Source organism: Triticum aestivum, chromosome 7D, assembly GCF_018294505.1.
Source record: "Triticum aestivum cultivar Chinese Spring chromosome 7D, IWGSC CS RefSeq v2.1, whole genome shotgun sequence".
NCBI lineage: Eukaryota > Viridiplantae > Streptophyta > Magnoliopsida > Poales > Poaceae > Triticum > Triticum aestivum.
Window position 1 is genome coordinate 251,400,761 of NC_057814.1, and position 18,017 is coordinate 251,418,777.

Below are 18,017 nucleotides of genomic sequence, written 5' to 3' on the forward strand. Positions count from 1 at the left end.
GTCTGGATAAGGACCTGGGGGTTGCTTCGGGATCTGGCCCGGGGTCGGCGTCGCCTGTGCGGTGCTCCCCGTTGCTGCGCTCTCCAGCGTCCACGGCACGCAAGGGCCGGCGCATGCGTGACTCTGGCGTTTCGGTGGCTGTGCAGGCTGAGAGGCGCGCTGCGGCCAGGGACCTTCCTCCTCCAGGTTCGTCTGTCCAACCCCCTCTCCCTGCTTCCCCTATTCACCTTGTTTTACCTGCGCTGTCGGATGATCATTTTCTTCATATTATGTCTGATGTTGGGGTGGCTGCTGAACCGGGGTTGGGCTCCCCTTCTCGCCTCCTTTCTGTCATTAGGGCTAATGAGGTTGCCCAGGCAGCTATTGCCAAGGCCATGGAGGCCGCAGCTGTTGCCGGACCTACTGGGGCCCAGGGTCAGTCTGGGGAAGGTGGAGCGACAAATGGTTGTGGCCAGTCGCCTCCACCTCACGCTCAAGTTAAGAGAGGTCATTCCAAGCGCTCTAAGCCTTGTTTGGCCCCGTGAAGATCGAGCCTCCGTATTAAAAACATTTCCTATAAATGAAAGCTCACTTTTGGAACGTTCGAGGTTTTGGTGCTAGGGGGCGCCGAGACCAGATTCATGACTTGGTTTGTGGAGAGCATATTGACATTTTAGGGTTGGTTGAAATGTTTAAGGAATCCTTTTCCTCTCCTGAACTGTCTGCGGTGGCTGGCATGGACAGGTTCGATTGGCACTTTCTCCCTGCTTCGGGCCATTCTGGGGGCATCTTGATAGGGTCTAAACGGGACGTGTTTGATTTCATTACCTTTGATCATGGCATCTTTTGGGCTAGCTGCGTGGTTCATCATCGCCAGCTTAACAAATTATGGGAATTTTTGGTGGTTTATGGCCCCGCGGACCACTCTCTTGCCCCTTTGTTTTTGGATGAACTTTCGATTAAGATTGAATCCTGTAATATTCCTCTTCTAATTGGTGGTGATTTCAATTTGTTACGCTCCCCGGCGGATAAAAATAGCCCTAATTTTTCTTGGCCTCTTGCCAATGCTTTTAATGAGTTCATTAGTAATTGCGCGCTCCGTGAGCTCCCTAGGGTGGGGGCGCGGTTCACCTGGTCTAACCATCAGTCCTCTCCTGTTCGGTCGGTGTTGGATCGGGTCTTTGTCTGTGATAGGTGGGATTCGTTTTTCCCCCGTGCGGTGCTGAAAGCCAGGCCTGCGGTTGGCTCCGATCATGCCCCCTCGTCGTGGATGCGGGCATCCTTTCCCTTGTGTCGCCTTCCCGCTTCCAATTTGATGCCTCTTGGCTTGTAGTGGAGGGATTCTGTGAGATGATGGCTTCCAAGATCTCTAATATGTTTTCCTCCCCTCGCCGTTCCTTTGGCCCCATGGATGACTGGCATAAGGTGTCATATGAGCTTCGTAAATTCTTAAGGGGTTGGTCTCGGAATAGGGCAGCCGAGCTCCGTAGGGAAAAAGAGACCCTTGAATCTCAACTTCGGGACCTGGACCACTCTGCTGACTTGTCTGGGCTCTCCGCTTCTCAATGGGCTACTCGTTACTCCCTGGAAGATGCTTTGATGCTGCTGCACCAGCAGTCGGAATTTACTAGCGTCAGCGCGGTGCCCTTAATTGGACCTTGAAGGGTGATGCTATGACGGATTATTTCTTCGCGATCGCCAATGGTAGACACCGGAGATGCTTCATTGACAGTCTTTTGATTGATGGCGTTAGAACCTCGGACCAATCTCTCATTATGAATCACATTGTTGGGTTTTACTCCAATCTCCTCGGCTCTAAGCCGGATCCTGGGCTTGCCCTCTCCTCTGACTTCTGGGATGCGGGTTGTAAGATTTCTCCGGACGAGAACATGGGACTGATGGTTCCTTTATCTGACGAGGAGATTTGGCAGGTGATTAGTTCGGCCAATCCGAATGCTGCCTCTGGGCCTGATGGTTTCTCGATTCCCTTCTTTAAGAAATTTTGGCCGCAGTTGCGGGCTCTCGTGTGTAAGATTATCCAAGGTTTCTGGTTGGGGACGGTGGATATCTCTCGTCTTAACTATGCTGTCATTACTCTTATTCCTAAAGTCAAGGGAGCGGACTTGATTTCGCAGTTTAGGCCTATTGCCCTCATAAATAATTTCGCCAAATTTCCTGCCAAAGGGCTAGCCACTCGCCTCTCTCCCATTGCCCATCGTACCATCTGTCCTTTTCAATCGACTTTTATTAAAGGTCGTTTCATCTTGGATGGGGTTCTCTGCCTTCATGAAATTGTGCATGACCTTAAGATTCGTAAATCGAAAGCGGTGATTCTTAAACTCGATTTTGAGAAGGCCTACGATTCGGTGAGCTGGCCTTTTTGCATAGGGTCTTGCTGGCTAAAGGGTTTGAGGGGCCCCTTGTTCATAGAAGCATGCAGTTGGTCTCGGGAGGCCATACTGCCATCTCTGTTAATGGTCAGGTTAGTAAGTTCTTTCCCAATGGTAGGGGCCTTCGGCAAGGTGATCCTGCCTCGCCCATTTTGTTCAACTTCGTTGCAGATGCCTTATCCCGCTTGCTTTCTAGGGCAGCAACTTATGGGCACATCTCTCCGGTTAGCTCTAATCTTCTTCCCCAAGGGATGACCCACCTTCAGTATGCGGATGACACTATCATTATGGTTGAGCTGAATGATGCCTGCCTCGCCCATCTCAAATTTATTCTCCTCTGCTTCGAGGCGATGTCGGGCCTTAAGATAAACTTTGCCAAGAGTGAAGTGATTGTTACTGGTGTGGACGAGTCGGAAGCTGTGCGAGTGGCACAACTTCTTAATTCTAAGCTAGGGTCTTTCCCTTTCAGATATTTGGGCCTTCCCATATCTCCGAACATGCTTCATGCGAAAGAATTTGCCCCGGTGGTCACAAAGGTGGGCAACAGGGTCCTTCCCTGGCGTGGTAGGTATAATACCAATGCGGGTAAAGTGGCTTTGATCAATGCTTGTCTGTCCTCCCTCCCCATGTTCCTGATGGGCTTCTACCTCTTATCGGTTGGGACACATGCTGGTTTTGATAAACACCGTGGGGCGTTCTACTGGAACGCTGCTGATAATCGCCGTAAATATCGCTTTGTTAAATGGAAGTTGATGTGTAGGCCCAAAAACCTTGGGGGGTTAGGGATTATTAACACTTCCATCATGAACCAATGTTTGTTGATCAAATGGTGGTGGAAGATTATGAGTGCTCAGGACCAGCCCCTTTGGCTATCTATTCTTAAGGCTAAATATTTCCCTTCCTCGAGCCCGATGTTTGCTCACTCGCGGGGTGGCTCTTAGTTTTGGAAGTCCCTGGTCAAAGTTAGGCATGTTTTCCAGTCTTTTGTTAAGTTTATAGTTGGGGATGGTTCCTCTATTAGGTTTTGGCTAGACTGGTGGTGTGGAGACTCACCCCTCTCGGTGACTTTCCCCACCTTATTTTCTTACTGCTCTGATCCGAATATTTCTATTGCGGAGTTGGCTTCCCATGGGTGGAACCTGGCCTTCCGTCGATCCTTGTCACCTGTAGAGTTTGAAGACTGGCAACGCCTTACTGCCTTCTTCCCTACGCTCTCGACGAACAGGAATTCGGTGTTTTGGCCATTGTCTGCCTCTGGGCGCTTCTCTGTTAAGTCGCTCTACTCTAAGCTTGTTGGTGGCATGCCTACTAATCGTTTTTCCCAGATTTGGAAGGCCCGGATTCCCCCTAAGATTAAGATTTTCTTATGGCAAGCCTTCAGAGGCCGACTGCCTTCGGCTGATCAGATTCGTAAGAGAAATGGGCTGGGATCCCAATTCTGTGCTCTGTGCGGTGCTGTGGAGGATACGGAGCATATTTTTTTCCACTGTGTCTTGGCTAAGCTCATTTGGAGTTGCGTGAGGGATTGGCTTCTTGTCTCTTGGGCCCCTGCCTCCTTTGCCGAGCTGCGCAGCTTAGCAAGCAACCTTTCTGGCGTCTCCAGACGTATCTTTTGGGTGGGCCTGGGGGCTTTTTGCTGGTCCCTTTGGACGACTAGGAACAAATTTACTATTGAGCACGTGTTTCCGGCTAAACCTGCTGATTGCTTATTTAAATCGTGTGCTTTCTTGCAGCAGTGGAAATCATTGACTAAGGTCGACGACCAGGATGCACTCTCTATGCTGATCTCCAAAGTTCGGGCTTCGGCTTCTCAGTTATGCAGACAAGAGCATGATGATTAGTTGCTTTTCCTTTGGGCCGGCAGCTTAGCTTTATTTGGGCCTTTCTCTTCCGGCCTGCGTGTCGTGTACTGGCGAGGGAGCCATGTACCTGACTGTCTTCTCTTTCGTTTGAACCGTCGTTGGGGTCTGGCTGGTGTGTGGTACGTTCTGTTATGTGGTTGCTACCTGCCTTATGGCTTTATTTATAAAGTCGGGTGTATGCCTTTCCTCTAAAAAAAGATTATGTTTCATTTCAGTTAAGTACGACAGAGGAGTACTCCCACCTTGAAAAGAAGAAACTCTGAATAACGTCTCAGTAGAAACAAGTGGATCAGTGCCTTGGTTGGGCATTGCGGTTGTGCAGCCTAACAACCCAAGTTCAATTCCTAGAATTGACAAGTGATACATATGGGTTTTCCCCATTTATTGAGGATTAAGCTTGGTCTGTGGTGGAACCACCCATCACAGAACTATCGCTCAGGCCGACCCCCTCAGCGCTGCCACCCCAGGGCGGCGCTAGGGGGATCAGATCCCAGCGCCGCCAGCCTCCCGCCCCACAGCGAAAGATCCTGTCGCCGTTGCCACTGGCGTTGGCCGCGGCAGCGCCCGGTGCTGAAGCGCTGAGGCAGGAGGAGGCGGCGGCAACCACTCGAGGCGGTTGGGGCACCTCGGGCTGGGGGCTTCGCACCATGGCCAGGGCGGCTCCCTGACCATGTGGCGACAACCGATGACCCCATGGCTGGTGGTGCTGGCGATGGTAGGCATGGCGGCGGCCGCAGATCTGGATCCCACCTAGATCTGTCGTCGATTCTTCGCTTGGATGGTCGGCGGCGCGATGAGGGCTCTGGTGAGAGGATGGAGGATCTCCGCCGGAGTACCGGCGGCGACATACGTCTTTTCATGGCGAAGCTCCACATGGTTTCAGCCAGCCGCGAGATCGGGATGACGCGACTTCCAGCCAAAATCGCGCCTGACTGTGGTCTTGGCGGACGATGGTGGTGTCTCTGACGTCGTTTTCTTCTCGGGGCATCGTTGTTGCAGGTCACGTCAACTCGATCGGGATGTTTCAAGGGAAACACTAGATATAGGCCTACCGGATCGGACGATGACGGCGCCTTTGGTGTCGTTCTCCCACATGGGGGCATCGTCTTGGAGCAAGCGCTGGCTGGAGGGGACAAGAGGAGGAGCGGTGTTACATCTACCGCAAGACTGACGACGGATCCCGGCGGCATGGCGCTGCGGTGTTTCGGCGATGGGCGCGTGTGGATGGATACGTGTACGATGGTGGCGTTGTCTTGGCGCCGACGACAGGTTGTCAAGGTTGGTGCATCAGTACCTGCTCTAGAGATGGATCGGTGGAAGACGGCGGCAGCGACCTCTGAGAGTGCGCCGGATCGGTATGTGACCCAGTCCCGACATTGTGGCTTGGCTGGGGCATCTAGCTTTACATGTTAGAATTTGGTGTGATGTCTGTTTGGTATTTGGCTCAGACATTCGGCACCCCTTCATCAAGGGAATAGGAGTAGCGACAGGTGTTGCCAAAATGGTGGCTTCAGGCTTACTGATGTATTACTTTGTAAGATCTTTATGAATAATTAATAAAATGGTTAAAGTGCATCGCCCAATGCAGTGGCTGAGATATATATCCTTCTTTAATAAAAGTAGAAACAAGTGGAACAGGATGATGGATGTGAACGTAAAGGTTGCAGTGTACTGCTGAGGGGCTCCGAACTGCTGAGGGGCTTCGGTGCTTGTAGACATAGATCTGAATGTAATTTTTATCTCTGATGTTCTTTGTACTATCTTTATTTTTAATGGACGAGTTGGTTGAATAGTATCCATAATTTATTTTCGTCTGGCTTTTTTCGTCCGGTTTTTTCGTCTCACCTCCCACCGCCACCCCTTCACATTGGTTTTTTCATCGTCTAATAAAAACTTTCCTAACTAGCAACTTTTTAAATGGGTAGGAACCGATAGCACTTACCAAACAATGAAATTCAGTTTCATGACAATCAATGCTAAAATCTTAACTTTCCTAATGCATCGATCCTTACCTTTCCTAACAACCAAATCTCATCATTCAACTCCTCCATAATGGTACGTTGTGGCCTCCCCACTTACCAAAACAATCAATTGCATTTACCAAATATACTCCTCAACCCGGCTAGGGTTTGACCCACCGCCACTCGCCTTCTCCCCTACCACGGTAGCATCAATCTCCTCGCCCCTCGCTTCATCCTATCTTCTCTCAAGGCTTCCGCCATGGCGCGCTCCATGTCGCCAATCTTCGGGCTTCAGTGAAGCAGCGATTTGAAGCCTTGGGGCTGCAGATCAAGGCCTTATGGCGGCGAACTACATGCTGCCTGTCGGCTCCGGCAGCGGCAGGTCAAACCTTCCTCAGCCTCTCTCTCCCGCACGTTCCATCTCCATCGTTCTTTTTGGTTGTCCAGTTTTTTTGGTCCAACGCCTAGAATATGCACGCACAGACCTTCAACCTCCTCGCTCGCTAACGTCTCCCTCCTCTCCTCTCTCTTACGACGTTGTCGCAACCACAATGCCAGCCGGACTCCTCCCAGTACCAACATCCACCACCGCCTCGCTATTCTACCCCGCCCGCCGCGGCGAAACCCTACCTAACTCTTTCTCCACGTCATTGATGCCGCCATCGTCAGCCTCCTTCCATACCTCCCGCGCCCTGTCACACATCCAGAGATATATGGACTAGATGATTGGAACTAAGCAGGAGCATCTCGTCGCATCTGTCACACACCGAGTTCCAATCATCGAGGTTTATGTGGTCTTGTGAGGTGAGCAGAGCGGTTGGATTGATTTCCTTGCCGTTGTTCTACGCCCTCCACTGCATGGGCGAGCAGCAGTGGCAATGCGGACACCGCTCAGATCCATGTCCACATGCGTATGTAGGGCAAGGAAATGGATGCATCATGCATGTGTGTGTGCATATTCACTTGCTTGCTCTTTCCTTGCTGTCATAGAATAGAGCAGCGGGAGAGGCTTTTTTACTGCCAATTCTTTCAAAACTTGCATATTTTGGCCACTTAAATATGGTTGCCTATTTATTTGATGTAATCTATCTTTTGTTTTTTCTCCTAAAAATATATATACCCCATGACATTATTATTGTTTCTTCTTCTTCAGATTAAGTAAACTGAAACAAGCGAGTGTGCTTTTCGAAAAGGAGGGAACAAACAGAAGCACGTCAATCGGATCTGAGCCACCTACTATATATATTGCCACTAATGGAGGAAGAGAAGAAGAATTGTTGCCTCTAATGGCACGACGCACACGAACAGGTGCCCACCTCTTCCTTTTTTGAATATTTCTTCTTTTTTGGGAGTGTCAAAGTGACATAAGTTATGTGATAATGCATGGAAAAATCATATAGAGGCATGTATGAACCAACTACACAAGCAGGTCAGAGCTCATGCGGCGTGGAATTTAGGATCAATCATGCATTTTCATAGTTGATGGTTGATGCACACACAACTTTAGTGACAGAGTTGGTAGTTGATGGTTGACTATCCTATGGGTGAACCTAACCCATTCGTAATTCCCTCTGTAAAGAAATATAAGAGTGTTTAGATCACAGTGATCTAAACACTCTTATATTTCTTTACAGAGGGAGTACATATTATTTTTTTGATAATAGATCAATGTTTGTGCTCGTGTTTCATTTTCATTAAATCAATCTTTGTCCATGGTATTATTCATATTCCTCTGATTATTGGAGTTGGGAATTAGATTAGGGGCAGTGGAAGAACTGCGGGCGGGATCGTGTGCAGATGGCTTGGGGATATATGTCTGCCTTATATTTTTAGATTACTCTTATTTGCTTATGCATGTCCTTCTACGGATCAGTTTTGGATGTTTGACTTCTGGAAGTTCCAGGCTGCACATCCCAACCTCAACTGAAGTCTCACCATCGAGGATGTTCAGGTGCTTGTTGTTCTTCAGTTACTGTTGCTCTTTAGATTCATGTCTTAGATATTCTTAGGACAGAAATCTTATGGAGTTTAATGATCATTCATTTCAACAAATATGTGTGATATTTCCATGTAAAAGGCTGCCTTCCAAAATTATGGTGATTTGATGTTTCTTTCAACATTATTTTGTTTATAATCTGAATCTGAAGCTAACTATACGTCCTTAAAATGTTGCCAGTTAAGTAGTAGAAATTTAGTTAGTCCCTGTTGGAACCCTAGCCTTGCCTCACCTCTCTCTCTGTGCACCTCACTTTCCCGCTCTGGCAAGGACCGAGAAGAAGGAGGAGGAAGAAGAAGAATACGGTGGACACGGCGAGAGTTTCAGGCGCACGAACACCACCGCACGAACGGTATTTTTCCCAAGCAACAAACTCGCCCCACACATGTTACAACGATCACCGTGGCGATCTTATACCCGGGCCAGCGCTGGGCCACGACCCGCACGTCTACCCACTACTCCGCCTGGTCCGGCCTGCTGTGCGCGCCCACGACGCGCTCCCGCTCGCGCTCGCCACGCTGAGCCCGCAACTGACCTGCGCTATCACCCCGCCCAGATCGCCAACAGCATGGCCTATGCACACACACGTACGGTGTCCACCCACACGGGCACCCCGTGCACCACAGGCACGCGCGCGCGCACACACCCCTACGTCGCGGACCCGACGCGCCCGACACGCCCAGCGCGCACCCACACACACGCCCGACGCGTCTGACCCGTGGTCGCGGCTTATTTGGCCAACACTCACCCCCTAAGCCGGGGCTCAGAGGAGTCCAGGCTTGAGGTCGTCGCCGATCTCCACCAGGAGCGCGCGCTCCGCCGACGGCGCCTTCCGCTGGGGGCACTCGCGCTTGAAATGGCCGCGCTCGCCGCAGCTGTAGCAGCGTCCGCACCGCTTGCCTCCGCCGCCCAATGTCGTACTGCCCGCGTCGTCGTCGTCGTCGTCGAGGCCGCCTTCGCCATGCCGACGTTGCCGAGCTGCCCACTGCGCCGCAGTCAGCATCAGCTCCTTACCGTCGCGCCTACCCCCGTCCTACCCGCGACGCTGGGTCCGTTCGTCGAATGCTTTGAGCCGCCCCAAAGCCTCCTCGTACGCCATCTCTTCTACATTGCAAAATTGTTCAATTCCGGCGACGGCGGGGTAGAGGCGGTCCGGGACTGTGTCCAACATCTTCTTCACGAGCGCAGCGTAGTCAAGCACCGCCCCCCAGACCTGCATAGCACGTCGTCATGGTGCCGAGCTTCCTGGCGTAGGCTGTCCAGGTCATTGTCGTCCGCCATCCGCAGCCGCTCGAACTCGCCGCGGAGCGACGCGAGCCGGGCCGCCCGCACCCGATCGGCGACGACGAAGCGCACCTTGAGGGAGTCCCATACCTCCTTCGCGGTGGGCTTCGTCGACACCGGCAGCAGCACTTCCTCCGACATCGCCCCGAGGAGCATCACCCGCGCCGTCTTTCTCTTGCCGGCGTCGATCGTCGTGCCCTCCGGCGGAGCGACCACCCCCCACAGCCCCTGGGCATCAAGAAAAGCTTCCACCTTGATCGCCCAGGAGGTGTAGTTCGTCGTGGTCAGTGGTGGGAGCGGCAGCGAGAGCGAGCCACCACCGCCACCGTGCGGTACGAGCGCCATGGCCGCCGGCGTTCACCTCCAAAACCGGGCTCTGATGCCAATTGTTGGAACCCTAGCCTTACCCTAGCTCACCTCTCTCTCTGTGTGCACCTCACTCTCCCGCTCTGGCATGAACCGAGAAGAAGGGGGAGGAAGAACAAGAACACGGTGGACACGACGAGAGTTTCCGGCGCATGAACGCAACCGCACGAACGGTATTTTTCCCAAGCAACAAACTCGTCCCACACATGTTACAACGATCACCGTGGCGATCTTATACCCGGGCCACCACTGGGCCACGACCCCGCCTGGTCCGACCCGCTCCGCGCGCCCACGACGCCCTCCCGCTCGCGCTCGCCACGCTAAGCCCGCAACAGACCTGCGAGATCACCCCGCCCAGATCGCCCTCCCGCTCGCGCTCGCCATGCTTTAACACACGTATGGTGTCCACCCACACGGGCACCCCGGGCACCACACGCACGCACACACGCAGACCTACACTGCGGACCCGACACGCCCAGCGCGCACCCACACATGCGCCCGACGCGTCCGACCCATGGCCGCGGCTTATTTGGCCAACGGTCCCTCTACCGAGGATGGAACTCGGCAAACGCATGGCTGAGTTTATTTGGCTTTACTGAGTTCCCAAGAAACTCTACTCGGCGATTCCAATAGTGAAAACTATCACATGATTTGCCCTAATTGTACGGGCAAATAATATGTATGCATGGTCTATAATGAAATTTACAACAGAGATTAACCCGCTCATGATTCTACCTAACACGGTCTACTATGCGGGGAGGCGTTTTGGCTCAAAAAACAGTAGAATTTAAAAAAAATCTGAAATTTTTCATAGACGTTCGTGTTAGTGTCGCAAACATGCTTGACAATTTTCATGCAAAACGGAGCAGCAGTGTTTCGTCTATGAAAAGAAAAAATTTGGGTGGACATTGTGGGGTAACAATTGATGTTCAATTTGTTTTTTTTTTGCACAGGCCAAAATGCTTCACATTTTTGCCTATATTTTCAGGTAGCATTTGGATTTAACAAAGAACACATACAAATTTTGTTGGGATTTTTTTGACATTTCAAAAATTCATTTTCCACATGCAGGAGCACGTGCTCCCCGGAGGCGAATTGCATTTCCGGTCTATCATGCTCATATTCAATTTTGTCCATTATACCAAAATTTCAAATACTTGTCATCACCATGATGTATGTATACAATTATATGCCAATTGCTCCAGAACTTGGTCTTTTAATAGGCCAGAGAAATGCATGTAATACTTGCAAAAAAAAAACATGATTCCCAAGGCGTCTTTTTGAAACAGTGAAGCCCCCCATGTTCCCCCACTTCCATTTATGTGGGGTGGCAGTTTCAGTCATAGCTTTTGTTTCATTTATTATCAACGGGGCAAAGGGCAATATTATACAAATGATGGACGTGCAATCGCATGCTAAGCTACTCGATAGTTGATGGTTTCTAAATATCTTGGCCCCATGATAATGGAATGCATGCATAATTATATATGATGATCTAAGTAAACAGGCGGTGGCTTATCGGCAAATGACGTCTTTGGTTGCTTCTACTTATTTCCCGACGGATTCTTGAAGTCTAAGGAAGAGGGGGAGGAAGAGTAGCAATGGTCCGAGGAGGAGAGAAGCGCTATAGCGAAGGTGAGATGGGCGTTATCCGGTTTTAAAGAAGAGTGTTCCAACGAGAAATGCCCCGCTACGGCAGGAAACCAAGCGGGAAGGGGAGGGTCTGACAGAAAAAGGGAAGGGTACATCGTAGAGTGGAGTTTTTGAGATGGGGCCATGTGTTGGAGATAATATAGCGGATAGTCCGGACAACCACATTTCTCCCCAACATATCGGATGGATTTGGAGGAGCCCGACCTGCCCAGACGGTTGGATTGTGGGGAACCCGTTAGGCCTGTTTGATGTCCGAGCATGCCTGGACGTAGGAGGGCGAAATGAGTTTGGACGAACACGCCTGGACGTAGGAGGGAGAAATGAGTTTCGATCTTACGGACGACCTTAATCATTTGTCTAATTCATATATATGCACTGTAGCCCATAGCAACGCACGGGCATTCTACTAGTCTCTACTATTAAAGGGGGATCGAACGTCGTGATGGTTCGACCTCGTTCGATCCCCCCTCCCATCGCACGCACGCAGACGCCTCGCCGCTCGATAAAAAGAAAAAAAAGAAAGGAAAGGAAACAGCCCAGGACCGCACACCTCATCTCCCACTAACCTCACAATCCCATCTCGAACTCCACCGCGCCTCCACTCCCGCCCCGCCCCATCTTACCGATGCGTTCGAGCAGGGCGCCGCCGTCGCGCGTGGCCGCGCGGCCAGTTTTCTTCTCTGTCTATCCGTTCTGGGGGCGCTCGACATCGCCGTGCCGCCGATCTGCCGGCTTCTCCGGAACTCCGTTTGTCAGCATCTTCTCCACCCCTTGGTGATGAGCGGCTGAGCCAAGGAGCGGAGTCAGGCGCCGCCGCGCGTACATGCCGCGTTCGTGCGAGAGTGGGGACGGTCTGACAGGGGATGCAGACTTGGCTGGGGAACAAGAGCACGCGAAGCTAGGAGCAGGGGCCGATCGATGGGCAGCGCGAGGACCTCCTACTGGTTCTACATGTTCCTCTCTCTGCCTATCCATTACAAGCATAGAGGTGAACTCATGGTTGTATTGATAGGTGATTTAAAGTGCGTGGTTGTGAGGAAATCAGTATAAAATCGTTGTTGTCGGAGTTCCCTTGGAACTGCGCAGAAGATGGGGTGATGGATTCAGTGTCAAGATTCAATGAAGATCCATCTGTTCGTGGCCTGCTTGTTCACCCACTATTACCACAAGCAATGTATTTTACTTTTCTGGATGCAGCCCTAGAAAGGAATTATGTTTGGTTTAGTTCATAGAAAGATATATCATAAAATCCTTTTTGTTTACATACTAACTGAATAATACGAAGTATTTTAGTTCTCATGGTAATAGACAAGCAACTTCAGTAGTATTTGATTTGAGTTTTTGTTTTTAAGTATATGTTTGCTCAAGATTCAACTTTCTTTATGTCCATGTTTTGCTGGTATAATGCATCATCAAGCTTTGTTTTATATGATGACATTGTGTAAATCAGCATATGGATGAGGAAAGTATTCTGAGCGCAGATGCTCGCCGCCGCCACTGCTTCCGACAATGTGTGAGCCGCCTAATCGAGCGAGGATTCGCCGCTCATCCTAAGAGGACTCGCCGCTCTTCCATGACGCCGCCGCTGCAACGCGGCGTTGTTCCAGCACCAAATCGCAGGTTTTTCACGGTGCCTATTTACTTGCCCTTCGTCTGCATAGTTGAGCGCAAGCTTCTGGCCTTAATATAGACTTTTGAAAACATTATATTTCATGCCTGCACATTACTAGAAACATAATTACACTGCGTAGATTTAGCGGATTTAAATAATACTATTGTCTCAGTAAAAAAATATTTTTCAACTTCAAATTATATGCTGGCTTCAGATTGTTTTCTTAAAAACCAAGAGCTCTTTTGGGGTTTGCAGTAGTGTGGTTTACAAGAGGTAGCCACGGTTCTTCAAAAATTTGAAGTGTTAGCAAAAGGAGTGGAACAGATCAAACTGAAGCTATTTTATTTAATATTATCTACTTCTACTTGAACTTTGATGGGAATCTGATGTAACCATCCCGCAATCTGAAAATACTGTATGATGTGCAGAGAAAATCTCTGTTTACATGTAACTGCGCTGAACTCTGCTTATATTTCTCTATGCGCCACAAAGTTCAAGCAGTTGTAACTAGTATACAAACATACTTTGCTCACAGTATAATCATCTGATGCAATGTGATAGTTCCAGCAAAATTTCTTCACCTATAAATCAAATTATGTTACTTCTCTTTGTGTAAATCTTGGATTTCTAGATCTTATGAAAATGACTTTTTATTTCAGCAAGTGTAATTTGAATTTGTAATCTTTTTAAATATAGATGCATCTTTGCAAATCCAACAAAGTGGTGGGAATATCTACAACATGAAGTTTCTCAAGCTGATAGGGCATTCTTCTGCATGTTTGTGACATGATCATGGTGCGCATATATTTAATAGTGAAGGTCTTCGGCTATCACTATGAATGGTTCTGCTGTTGTGTAAGTGATTTCTTAAGTGTTGTGTTGTAACACATTAGAGTAAAAGATTAATTGTGTATGAAGAATAATATTGTGGAGTCAGGCAGAATTTGACCTTAGTTCTGACCAAATTAATCTTTATTTGTTTGCTAGGTTGTGTGTCAAACATCACTTCGTGTTGTAGTGCATTTTTTCCTTTCAGAATCCACATTATGCAATTTGGCTTTATAAGAAGTTTCACTTTATTATTAGTGGAGAACGGGAGATAAGGAAAGGGAAGGGAAAAACAGTAATTCTAGCAACTAGCCATTGTTCCATGGCAAAACACAGGTGTTTGTTCTATTATGTTCATCGGAAGTCTTTACGGAGGAGTTGGGTCTGGGTGAGTGACATAGATTTGCTTGAGATCACGAATTCTTTTCTGCTGTTACTTGCATCTTACTTGAATTTTTTTTCTTCAAGTTCTTCATGTTTTCCCATATCGTCTGCTCTATAGAAGCTGCTACCTCAAATTAAGTAAGTGCATCCTTCTTTTTTGTCCAAGTTTGTTCTATTCTATTACTCAGAAGTCTGTACAAGACTGAGAGAGTGAAGCATATTTGCTTGAGATTTGAATTATTTTTTGATGTCAGGTTTGTATGCTGTACTGTTTGATTAATGAAAACTGATAAAAGTAGTGGCAAACACTTGATTGAGTATGTTACTGGATTTTACCAGTCATACACAGTTGTTTCTTGCAATATTATCTGCATGACAAGAAACACCCATATTTGATTTTGCTCTGTGATTGGTTCAAATATCACTTTTTGGGCTAAAGCTGATTGGATACGAGTAGTAGTGTCAACAGTAATAACTTGAAACATGATTTTATCATGGCTCTAAATTTTATTGCTGATGATTTCTTTCAGGATATTTGTAGAGGCTATTTGCACCGTAGTTCAAGGCAGATGATAGAGTACAGGCTAGGCAACTCACTTATATTGGTACTCGTTTAAATGGTTATCTATTCTGCCGGCATAGTTACATGCCATATTAATTTCAGAAGAACAATTTCTAATCTAGTGTTGTGCTTGCATGCATTGTTATGTCTAAAAAGAAACGCAGACGCCTCGCCGCTCGATAAAAAGAAAAAAAGGAAAGGAAATAACCCACGACCGCGCACCTCATCTCCCACTAACCTCACAATCCCATCTCGAACTCCACCGCGCCTCCACTCCCGCCCCGCCCCATCTTACCGATGCGTTCGAGTAGGGCGCCACCGCCGCGCGTGGCCGCGCGGCCAGTTTTCTTCTCTCTCTATCCGTTCTGGGGGCGCTCGACATCGCCGTGCCGCCGATCTGCCGGCTTCTCTGGAACTCCGTTTGTCAGCATCTTCTCCACCCCTTGGTGATGAGCGGCTGAGCCAAGGAGCGGAGTCAGGCGCCGCCGCGCGTACATGCCGCGTTCGTGCGAGAGTGGGGACGGTCTGACAGGGGATGCAGACTTGGTTGGGGAACAAGAGCACGCGAAGCTAGGAGCAGGGGCCGATCGATGGGCAGCGCGAGGACCTCCTACTGGTTCTACATGTTCCTCTCTCTGCCTATCCATTACAAGCATAGAGGTGAACTCATGGTTGTATTGATAGGTGATTTAAAGTGCGTGGTTGTGAGGAAATCAGTATAAAATCGTTGTTGTCGGAGTTCCCTTGGAACTGCGCAGAAGATGGGGTGATGGATTCAGTGTCAAGATTCAATGAAGATCCATCTGTTCGTGGCCTGCTTGTTCACCCACTACTACCACAAGCAATGTATTTTACTTTTCTAGATGCAGCCCTAGAAAGGAATTATGTTTGGTTTAGTTCATAGAAAGATATATCATAAAATCCTTTTTGTTTACATACTAACTGAATAATACGAAGTATTTTAGTTCTCATGGTAATAGACAAGCAACTTCAGTAGTATTTGATTTGAGTTTTTGTTTTTAAGTATATGTTTGCTCAAGATTCAACTTTCTTTATGTCCATGTTTTGCTGGTATAATGCATCATCAAGCTTTGTTTTATATGATGACATTGTGTAAATCAGCATATGGATGAGGAAAGTATTCTGAGCGCAGATGCTCGCCGCCGCCACTGCTTCCGACAATGTGTGAGCCGCCTAATCGAGCGAGGATTCGCCGCTCATCCTAAGAGGACTCGCCGCTCTTCCATGACGCCGCCGCTGCAACGCGGCGTTGTTCCAGCACCAAATCGCAGGTTTTTCACGGTGCCTATTTACTTGCCCTTCGTCTGCATAGTTGAGCGCAAGCTTCTGGCCTTAATATAGACTTTTGAAAACATTATATTTCATGCCTGCACATTACTAGAAACATAATTACACTGCGTAGATTTAGCGGATTTAAATAATACTATTGTCTCAGTAAAAAAATATTTTTCAACTTCAAATTATATGCTGGCTTCAGATTGTTTTCTTAAAAACCAAGAGCTCTTTTGGGGTTTGCAGTAGTGTGGTTTACAAGAGGTAGCCACGGTTCTTCAAAAATTTGAAGTGTTAGCAAAAGGAGTGGAACAGATCAAACTGAAGCTATTTTATTTGATATTATCTACTTCTACTTGAACTTTGATGGGAATCTGATGTAACCATCCCGCAATCTGAAAATACTGTATGATGTGCAGAGAAAATCTCTGTTTACATGTAACTGCGCTGAACTCTGCTTATATTTCTCTATGCGCCACAAAGTTCAAGCAGTTGTAACTAGTATACAAACATACTTTGCTCACAGTATAATCATCTGATGCAATGTGATAGTTCCAGCAAAATTTCTTCACCTATAAATCAAATTATGTTACTTCTCTTTGTGTAAATCTTGGATTTCTAGATCTTATGAAAATGACTTTTTATTTCAGCAAGTGTAATTTGAATTTGTAATCTTTTTAAATATAGATGCATCTTTGCAAATCCAACAAAGTGGTGGGAATATCTACAACATGAAGTTTCTCAAGCTGATAGGGCATTCTTCTGCATGTTTGTGACATGATCATGGTGCGCATATATTTAATAGTGAAGGTCTTCGGCTATCACTATGAATGGTTCTGCTGTTGTGTAAGTGATTTCTTAAGTGTTGTGTTGTAACACATTAGAGTAAAAGATTAATTGTGTATGAAGAATAATATTGTGGAGTCAGGCAGAATTTGACCTTAGTTCTGACCAAATTAATCTTTATTTGTTTGCTAGGTTGTGTGTCAAACATCACTTCGTGTTGTAGTGCATTTTTTCCTTTCAGAATCCACATTATGCAATTTGGCTTTATAAGAAGTTTCACTTTATTATTAGTGGAGAACGGGAGATAAGGAAAGGGAAGGGAAAAACAGTAATTCTAGCAACTAGCCATTGTTCCATGGCAAAACACAGGTGTTTGTTCTATTATGTTCATCGGAAGTCTTTACGGAGGAGTTGGGTCTGGGTGAGTGACATAGATTTGCTTGAGATCACGAATTCTTTTCTGCTGTTACTTGCATCTTACTTGAATTTTTTTTCTTCAAGTTCTTCATGTTTTCCCATATCGTCTGCTCTATAGAAGCTGCTACCTCAAATTAAGTAAGTGCATCCTTCTTTTTTGTCCAAGTTTGTTCTATTCTATTACTCAGAAGTCTGTACAAGACTGAGAGAGTGAAGCATATTTGCTTGAGATTTGAATTATTTTTTGATGTCAGGTTTGTATGTTGTACTGTTTGATTAATGAAAACTGATAAAAGTAGTGGCAAACACTTGATTGAGTAAGCTACTGGATTTTACCAGTCATACACACTTGTTTCTTGCAATATTATCTGCATGACAAGAAACACACATATTTGATTTTGCTCTGTGATTGGTTCAAATATCACTTTTTTGGCTAAAGCTGATTGGATACGAGTAGTAGTGTCAACAGTAATAACTTGAAACATGATTTTATCATGGCTCTAAATTTTATTGCTGATGATTTCTTTCAGGATATTTGTAGAGGCTATTTGCACCGTAGTTCAAGGTAGATGATAGAGTACAGGCTAGGCAACTCACTTATATTGGTACTCGTTTAAATGGTTATCTATTCTGCCGGCATAGTT

At 47.5% G+C, this 18,017-nt stretch overlaps 1 protein-coding gene and 1 long non-coding RNA gene across 4 annotated transcripts in view; both read left to right on the forward strand.

Annotated features, from left to right (window-relative positions):
- Window positions 1-5,830, forward strand: part of LOC123165109 (LOB domain-containing protein 40) — a 29,239-nt gene extending 23,409 nt beyond the window's left edge. For both annotated transcript variants that reach the window (XR_006482795.1, XR_006482794.1), the window contains exon 3: window positions 4,103-5,830. The gene's annotated coding sequence lies outside the window, so the exon portion shown is untranslated. The remainder of the gene's footprint in view (window positions 1-4,102) is intronic.
- Window positions 5,831-12,040: 6,210 nt separating this feature from the next.
- On the forward strand, window positions 12,041-17,646 carry LOC123167401 (uncharacterized). 2 transcript variants are annotated; one of them, XR_006483919.1, is made up of 4 exons: window positions 12,041-13,111; window positions 13,800-14,319; window positions 14,400-16,169; window positions 16,858-17,646. It is a non-coding gene; the product is annotated as an uncharacterized lncRNA (long non-coding RNA). The 2 variants fall into 2 exon arrangements; XR_006483918.1 differs by having other exon boundaries at window positions 13,800-16,169.
- The last annotated feature ends 371 nt before the right edge of the window (window positions 17,647-18,017 follow it).